We start from the raw sequence: 9,945 nt of genomic DNA, 5'->3' as shown, positions 1-9,945 counted from the left end.
ACAATTTGTCTCCCAGAGTTATCAGACCACATTGTTCTCAGTGAATACAGCAGAATAAATTGAAAGAAATGTAAGTAAATCACTGCTTCACCTGGAAGGAGTATTTGAGACCTTGCACAGTGAGGATGGAGTTGTTAAAAGGGCAGGTGTTCCATCTCCAGTGCTTGCTTGCAAAGGGGGAGAGTGTTGGAGTGATTGAAGAGTGAACCAGGATGTCACAGAGGGCATGGTCATTTTGGATTGCTGACAGGGAGAGGAAGCAATGCATTTGGTAGTAACACCAAGCTGAAGGTGGTGGAAATGTCTGAGAATAGGTGTATGTGCATTGGGATCTTTGAAGGCAGTGGTACGTACTGAGAGAGAGATTAGCAAAACATCTGGGATCTTGGCTTTCATGGCCCAACACTGACCACTTTAATTATGGTAAGAAGTCTCACAACACCAGGTTATTTGTCGAGTGGTGTTCGTTCATCCGTTGTCGTAGCATCTGCATGGTCTCCCCAATGTACCCGGCCTCGTGACATTCTTTCCTGCAGCATACCAGGTAGCACAAGCCACAAGCTTTCAGAGCCCTGCTCCTTCATCAGATGAGTGGGACTTGTGTTCACAAACGGGGCATATAAAGACACAAACTCAATTTACAAGATAATAGTTGGAATGCAAGTCTTTACAGGTAATCAAGTATCAAAGGTAGAGACAATGTGAGTGGAGAGAGAAAGTTAAGCACAGGTTAAAAAGATATGTATTGTCTCCAGCCAGGACAGTTAGAGAAATTTTGCAAGCCCAGGCAAGTTGTGGGGGTTACAGATAGCGTGACATGAACCCAAGATCCTGGTTGATGCTGACCTTGTGTGTGGAACTTTCAGTTTCTGCTCAGCGATTCTGCGTTGCGTGTGCTGTAAAGGCTGCCTTAGAGAACAATTATCCAAAGATCAAAGACTGAATGCCCATGACTGCTGAACTATTCCCCAATAGAAAGAGAACACTCTTGCCTGGTGATTTGTCGAGTGGTGTTCGTTCATCCGTTGTTGTAGCATCTGCATGGTCTCCCCAATGTACCCTGCCTCGTGACATTCTTTCCTGCAGCGTACCAGGTAGACAACATTGGCCGAGTTACAAGAGTACGTACTGTATACCTGGTGGATGGTGTTCTCACGTGAGATGATGGCATCCGTGTCAATGATCTGGCATGTCTTGCAGAGGTTGCTCTGGCAGAGTTGTGTGGCGTCGTGGTCACTTCTTCTGAAGGCTTGGTAGTTTGCTGTGGACAATGGTCTGTTTGAGGTTGTGCGGTTGTTTGAAGGCAAGAAGTGGGGGTGTGGGAATGGCCTTGGTGACGCGTTCATCTTCATCAATGATATGTTGAAGGCTCCAGAGAAGGTGTCATAGCTTCTCCGCTCCAGGGAAGTATTGGATGGTGAAGGGTACTCTGTCTGCAACGTCCCTATTTGCTTTCTGAGGAGGTCGGTGCGGTTTTTTGCTGCGGCGCGTCGAAATTGTCAATCAATAAGTCAAGCCCATATTCTGTTATTATGAGGGCATCTTTCAGTGTCTGTTGCAATCCTACTCATCTGAGCAGATCCTGTGTATAAGGAGGGCTCGTCCGTAAGGGATGGCTTCTTTAATGTGTTTAGGGTGGAAGGTGGAGAAGTGGAGCATTGTGAGGTTCCACCATAAACATATTAAAGACGCCATCCCCTACGGACAAGCCCTCCGTATACACAGGATCTGCTCAGATGAGTAAGATAGCAACAGACACCTCCAGACACTGAAAGATGCCCTCAGAATATGGGCTCAACTTATCGATAGTTAAGATGCAGGAGGTAAATGAAGCAGGAGGTGGGGAAAAGGGAAAAGTTTCTTGGCAGAGTTCTTAGGGTCAGAGTAGGCCAAGCTCAGCAATGAGAGTCCTCAAACTCCTCACATTAGAAATGAGGATGAAGAAATGGAAAGGAATGTGAGGAGATGTTTTTCCATGGAGGAAAGCAGTCTTGGATGACTCTTTTCCTCCAGAATAACCTTGGAGCACAAGGATTTAACAGTAGATGATGGAGATGCATTTGTATGTGACTGATATAAATTTAATCTAGCAATTGAAAGCTGGACCTGTTCTGCAGCAGTCATGCTGAATAACTCTGTTATTTTAAGCACCAAAGCTAGGAAATATACTAGGTGGCAGGGATATAGGAGACTGTACAGTTTGGTAAATATAAAGGGAGCATCAAAGGCTTAGATAGGTGCAGAGCCAAAGGGGAGGGATTGGGAAGTTTGACTGTGGATTTGTGGAGGAGTCAGGGAGCATTTAATCCCCCAGTTTGTATTGAGGGTAATTAGTAAATTTCAGGGAGCAGGTCATGAGGTCAGCATGGATTCCACGATTTCTTTAAAACAACATACAATTTGTAAAGATGGTAACAGCTGAGTATCGGCCACAGTGAGGGGAGGGCCATTCGTAACTTTGCCAGAATGAACAACAAACAGATGTGGAGCAGTGACCCTCTTTATTGACCTAGCCAACTTTCTTGAGTGTGGTCCACGAGACATGTTGTTGACTGTTGCCCATGTGCAGAGTTGCCAGTATCTGCTGGTTTCTGTTCCACCTACTTTTTTCTCCTATTGATGTTACTAAAGTGAAACACATGTAAAGCACGTGAAATGAGGTGTCGCGTGTTCTGCCTGCATTCAATCAAAGCGCTGGCACAGTTCAATTGGCATGTCCCACAAATTCTAATTATGCAAGTACAGTTAGCAAAATTACCCTACTGCGGGAGACTGTCTTGTGACGATATGTTGGATGTAGGAAGTTGTGCTCATTTGTCACTTTTGTAGTTTAAATAAGGTAAGTGTAAATGTTTCCTTCCCTTTTACCATTTGAAGTTGATGACTATGAAAGATTAAGTATTTCTTATAACTTATTTAATATATGCTGAATGTTTCACAATGTATTTAATCTTATTCACGGGGTCATGGTTAGTGAATAAGCCTGATTCCAATCTTGCAGCTCACTATAATGAAGGAAGGCCACTCATGCAGCCCACTCACTAGCCTAGTTTGCCCGTCACGGGCCTGGGGAAAATAGTCCCACACTGCTTTGGTTTGGTGGTTCCTGGGGTTTAATACCAATGTAAATCAAACATGGATTACAACATGTTCAATTACAACACGTTCAAGCACTCCACAGGATCTCAGTGTCCTTTCCCTTTTATAAAGCTTGGATTTTTGGGAATGAAATTTTCCACAAGTGTCAGGAATCTGATTTCAAGATCAGTTGTTCTAAGCCCACATTTCTTGATTGCACGCCAGTGGCACACGTTTAGGGAGAGTGGCTATTTTTAAAATATTAATTCATGAGATACAAGCTTCACTAGCAATGTCCCCTTTAATTGCCCATCTCTATATGCCCTTGAGATGATGTTGGTGAGCTTCCTCCTTGAAGTGCTGTGGAACATTTTGTGTTGGTCCAGCATTAGGAAGGAAATTCCAGGATTTTATCCAGCACCAGTGAAGGAATGTAGATTTATTTCCAAGCTGAGTTGACAACCTCCGCTCCAGAAGTGAGACATGCGGGGGCCAATTAGAAAGCCGGAAGGAATGCCACCCCGTGGAGCACTGGGAGGGATGAGGATGGTGAGGAAGAGGGAGACCTAAATGCAGCCTCTGAATGGAGATGCTTCAGAAAGGGTCCAGAAGTAGAGGGATTAATAAGAAAAAAACAGGCCTAGAACTAAGAGGACCCGCCTGTGTTTGGTCATACAACTGCACCCCTTTGATCCTTGAAACGCCACAACACCAGCATTGACAGGAGCCTCTTATGACCCTCTAACCTCCTGCCAAGAAAGCACCTTCCATGTTGTGGGACTCCAAACATGGCCATCATAAATTGCCCCTTAGTGGTAAATATGTGGGGTTCCAGGGATAGGGCCTGGATGGGATTGTTTTCTGTGCAAGCTCTATGGGATGAATGGCCTTCTTCTGCACTATAGGAATTCTATGATTCTATAATGTGGAGCTCCAGGCAATGCTGGGAAACTTGCATAATTCTCAGAAAATTGCCCTTATTTGAGGCTTTCATTATCTTGATTGCCTCCTCGCCTTCATGGAATGGGGATTGCTGTTTTCCTTGGCTGGCCACCCCAGGAAACTTGCCCAGAGCCAGACCAGCCCATTTGGATTTTTCACTACTTTATCGCTTGCAGACCCATCTCCGTGGAGCTTGGAAAACTCCTCACTTGGCCTCATTGTTTATATTAATAATTAGTGAGATCTCTGCACATTGTGTATCGAGGCATGCACAGAGCTCTGTGCTAAACAGGATCATTAACTTCCCAGTTCAACAAGAGCCAAGCAATGTCTTAGGCCAGTAGTTCACCATATATGAAATGTGAATCAAAATTTCACCATGCAGAGTAACTATTTCACTCCCTCCTTAATATGGTAAGGGCTTTATATTCATGCAGTGTGACTCATTTCCTTAATTTCAAATGCATTATGCTGTCATCATCTTCTGTCTGTGGCAAGCATATTATGGGCCTTTCTCCATTTAGTTGAGTTATGCTACACTTGTCAGGATGCACACTAAAACACAAGTTTGGAATCTGTGAGGATAGCCAGGAATGGCAGCAGATGCCATTGAAACAATAGCAGTGCAAAGTAGCATTGAACTGTGAGATTGTGACTTCAATTCAGGTTTAGTGAAATCCCGAATAAATTAAGTTTGAAAAAGGGAGGCTTGTTGGGTCACCTGGAATAAAGACAATGCATAAGGCAAGGTACTTTTGGCAGGTATCTGTCAGTCACATGTTGGAACTTCAGCCTCTCTATTTGCTCATTTGCATTTGTATCACATTTAAAAGTGATAGCTTTCTGAGTTGTGCTACTGGGAGGGCAACTTACCATCAATACTGGAAAATCAAAGGGTTACTGTCCAACATTTATGTTCTTCCATTTTAACCACCTGTATTAGGAAACAACATCCTCCGTGCCTCTATTCCTCCTGATTCTATGATGCTGGATACCATTTCCTCCATAGACTGGGGGAGTTCCACCATGGATTGCCAAGGTGGAGTTGGCTTTTTTGATCAGCAATACAAAGTTCCTGGACAATAGCATTGATTACGTTGCTATTGGCCAACACTCTTCCATTAAAACCAATTCAAACCCACTTCTCCCAAAACACACCGCGCGCACACACGCACACACACACACACACACACACGACCACCCCCCCCCCCAACTCCTTCACACCTACAAGCAGACTTTTGAATTTCCTTTCGAGTATTAGCATATCACGGTGGCACAGTGGTTGGCACTACTGTCTCACAGAACCAGGGATCCCTGTTCAATTCCTGGCTTGGCTCACTGTCTGTGTGGAGTTTGCATGGGTCCACATCTGCATGGGTTTCCTCCGGGTGCTCTGGTTTCCTCCCACAGTCCAAGGTTAGGTGGATTGGCCATGCTGAATTGCCCCTTGGTGTCAGGGGGACTTGTGGTGAAAATACAAGGGGCTACTGGAATGGGGGCTGTGTGGGATTGTGGTCTAATGTTGCAGTTGTATAGAACATTGGTTAGGCTGTATTTAGAGTACTGCGTCCAGTTCTGGTTGCCTTACTACGGGAAGGATGTGGAGACTCTGGAGAAAGTGCAGAGGAGGTTTACCAGGATGTTGCGTGGTATGGAAAGACTGGGTTATGAGGGAAGATTGAAGAAATTGGGGCTCTTTTCCCTTGAAAGACGGCGACTGAGGGGGGAAATCTAATAGAGGTATATAAGATTATGAAGGGTATAGACAGAGTAAACAGAGGTAAGCTATTTCCTATGGTAGAGACGCATAGCACGAGGGGCCATGGGCTTAAGGTGAGGGGGCGAGAGGTATAACACAGATATTAGAGGGAGGTTTTTCACACAGAGGGTAGTGGGGGTATGGAATGCTCTGCCAAGTAAGGTGGTGGAGGCAAGCATGCTAGAGATGTTTAAGAGTAACTTAGCCAGGCACATGAGTGGGTTGGAGATGGGTGGATATAAGAGATTGTTTTAAATAAGGTTCATTAGCATTGGGGCAAGTCGATCCGCCTTGTTGCCCAACGAGGGGCATACACGTGATGGGTCGTACTTGGGCTTCTCTTGGTTGTTCGAGATTGGCCTAGTACTTCATGTCGCTAGTGTATCCGTAAACTGGACAAGATGCTGGGCAAGACGACAGCTCAGTGACACATGGATTTGGGCCAGTGACTGTGGGAGTTTGCGCATTCTCCCTGTGCTTGTGTGGGTTTTCTCCAGGTGCTCCTGGAGAACCAGATAAACACCCCAAAGATGTGCTATTAGGCTGATTGGCAGTAATAAATTGTCCCTAAATTAGTTTCCCTCAATGTGGATGGCCATAAAACAATAGATAAGGGTCATGGGTGGAGGGGGGGGGGAAACTGGTGGTGTTAAAATGGCGGCGTGGGCTCGTTGGGCCGAAGGGCCTGTTTCCCAGGCTGTGTTGTTCTTTGTGGTCGGCGCAGTCTGAATGGGTCAAATGGCCTCCTCCTGCACTGTAGGATTCTATGATTACATCGCAAGTATGTTCAGCATTTTCTGTTAATAGTTTGGATTTTCAGCATCCCTAGAATTCAGCTTTCCAATTCAACATCATGTGGCATTGAGAAACAAAATCAAATGAGCCAATATACAGGATGATGCCTGGGGTGTGACTGACAGATGGGTGTGTACCAGAAGTAGCTTGGCTTATGCATTGTCTTAATTCTAGATGGTATATCATGGTACACACCCCCTCCCTACCTCACCTCAGGTCATGCCTCAGTACCACCTGTGGCTGAAAGTACCACAGTTTGTGAGCAGTTGTTTGTAGTTGTGCTGTGGTTTGTGGTTACTTAGGTTGGTTTTGCAATGTGGTGTGCTGCACAGATGGTCCAGGATCACCAGATAAACAGTAAGTTCCGCTCATTCCTTTCTTCATAAGGTAATGTTGTATGAAATAGGAAGCAACACCTGCCAACTTGCACCATGATGTGCTGGATTAAAACGTTGCTGATATTGGCAATGAGGATACACATTGTACAGTGAATCAGAATGTACCCTCTGCACTCTGTCAACCTCTCACAACATTTCCAGTACCTTCACTTGTTCAGTCTCTGTCGCTCTGTTTGTCTATAGATGGTGGTTCAGTGCGACCTTCAGGTTTTGTTTTGGATCATTAAATCCACAGTGCAGGTGTTACTTGTGCCATTTCATTCCATATTTCCCCCTCCAGCTACATGGCTTTGGATGATTTCAACAGGCAAAAAAATGGGCAAAATCTGTGCCAATGCCTCTGACTGCTATGCTTGGGCTGGTGAACCCTGGTGATTTCTGGTGTTTTTTTTCCAATCAGCTCTGATAACTGCCTGGCAGCAGAAGACAGGTGTTGCTGTTTCTGCCTTGGTCTTTACCTGTGATTATTACAGTGAAGTGATGATTACAGGTGAAATAAGACACCCAAGGTTAAGATCCTGTGGATTGGAACATACAGCATTAATAACCAGGTACCCACTGCATTTACACCATACAAAATGCTTTTTTGTGCACCATTATGTACGTGGGTCCTTCAATGCTGAAAATCATTAAGTATCAGTTAAAAGAAATGTGTGTCAGAAAGTTAAACAAAGACTATATTCATCCAGTGAGTACATTGGACCATGATTTACTCTCAAAATAATGCAAAGCTAATGTCACTTCCCAATTTTTATGTGAAAATGGTAAACACAGCTTTGGGAAAGGGGTTGGCAGCATGGTGGCACAATGGTTCGCATTGTTGTCTCATAGCGCCAGAGACCCAGATTTGATTCCTGGCTTGAGTCACTGTCAGTGTGGAGTCTGCTCATTCTCCATTTTTGCTTGGGTTTCCTCTCTCAGTCCAATCCACAGATTAGGTGCATTGAGGGAGAATTTAGCATAGTCAATGTACCCAAACAGGCGCCAGAGTGTGATGACTAGGGAACTTCACTGCGGTGTTAATGTAAGCCTATTTGTGACACTAATAAATAAACTTTAAACTTGAAATGCCAATATCTTTACGTTGTTGTCTGAGTCAGCCCTATCCACCAATAGTTTTATCCATTGAAATGGATTGAAAAATATGAAGTTGCTACATTTTTTGCAGTGTGCACAAATGAAACTTGGCACAGAAATTACATCTTGTCATTGCAATGTGCTGGTTATTAATTATTGCCATTGACCTCTCACACAAGTCACATCCCTTCAGATAAAAACTACTGGAGTTTTAAAGTGTAAAATTTTAAATAAAAATTGACTCTTTTAATGTTTCCTTTTTCTCTTGTTCCCTCTCTCTTTTAATCCAATATTTCTTTCCCTCTCTATTTCTCTTTCAGCATCTGATTTGACACAGAATTCACACTCGAATTCAACTTCCTTCTCGGTCCCTTTCAATAGTCAATATAATCAATTACTGATAACCAGTATGATTGGTTAAGGGGATGAGACACAGTTGTTTGTTTGTGCTGGTCACCCAGATGCACTGTTACTGTCATTGAGATGATATCAGGTCATATTCCCAGCAATTTACGACACAAATTGATCAATTGGGCCAGTGGGCTGACAAATGGCAGATGGAGTTTAATTTAGAAATATGCGAGGTGATGCATTTTGGTAGACTAAACCAGGGCAAAACTTACTCAGTTAATGGTAGGGCGCTGGAGAGCGTTACAAAACAAATAGCTCTAGGGTACGTGTTCATAGCTCTTTGAAGTGGAGTCACAGGTGGACAGAGTGGTGAAGAAGTCATTCGGCATGCTTGGTTTCATCGGTCAGAACACTGAATACAGGAGTTGGGACGTCTTGTTGAAGTTGTACAAGACATTGGTAAGGCCACACTTGGAATACTGTGTGCAATTCGATGTGTAATTACTGAAAGGATATTATTAAACTAGAAAGAGTGCAGAAAAGATTTACTAGGATGCTACCAGAATTTGATCGATTGAGTTATAAGGAGAGGCTGGATAGACTGGGACTTTTTTCTCTGGAGCATAGGAGACTGAGGGGTGACTTATAGAGGTCTATAAAATAATGAGGAGCACAGATCAGCTAGATAGTCAATTTCTTTTTCCAAAGGTAGAGGATCTAAAACTAGAGGGCATAGGTTTAAGTTGAGAGGGGAGAGATACAAAAGAGTCCAGAGGGGCAATTTTTTCACAGAGGGTCTGGTGAGTGAATGGAATAAGCTGCCAGAGGTGGTAGTAGAGATGGGTACACTGTTGTCTTTTAGAAAGCATTTAGATAGTTACATGGGTATAGAGGGATATGGGCCAAATGCAGGCAATTGGGATTAGCTTAGGGGTTTAAAAAAAGGGCAGCATGGACAAGTTGGGCCAAAGAGCCTGTTTCCATGCTGTAAAATCTATGACTCTATGACAAATAAAATTAACCTTAAACATGTATGAAACAGTCTAACTAACAGCAGATGTTGTTAGATGTGGTGCTACAGAAAAATCTGGGCCAATGTGTCTACAAGTCTATGGCGATAACACATTTGTTACTTTTGATTCACATGCTACAAGCTTACCGTTGGTGAAAGTCAAAACCACTTTGCACAGATGCTAAATTTGTGAGTCCACTTTTGAAACAAAGCTGTTAACTGATTGAAGCAGAGTGAGACTTCACCCTCCATGAATTTTCACTTTGCTCCCTCCCAATGTCAGGCTAAAACGTTTCTTTATCTACAGACTGTATTTTCACTATAATGGCATCATCAACTCAAAACAAAATCACTTTGCGACCAATAATATGGATTAAAATATAGATGCAACATACAAGAAGCAATGTAAATGCTCAGTGAATCAGGCACAGTATTGGTGGAGGAAATGATATTTCAGGCAGATTTATTCTTGAACACTGACTTTTTCCATTTTTTCCATGTGCGTCACGTTCACACAATATGAACTCATGGAG

This window comes from Carcharhinus amblyrhynchos, chromosome 15 (genome assembly GCF_965287045.1).
Source record: "Carcharhinus amblyrhynchos chromosome 15, sCarAmb.v2.hapA, whole genome shotgun sequence".
Lineage (NCBI taxonomy): Eukaryota > Metazoa > Chordata > Chondrichthyes > Carcharhiniformes > Carcharhinidae > Carcharhinus > Carcharhinus amblyrhynchos.
This window is presented reverse-complemented; position numbering follows the sequence as displayed.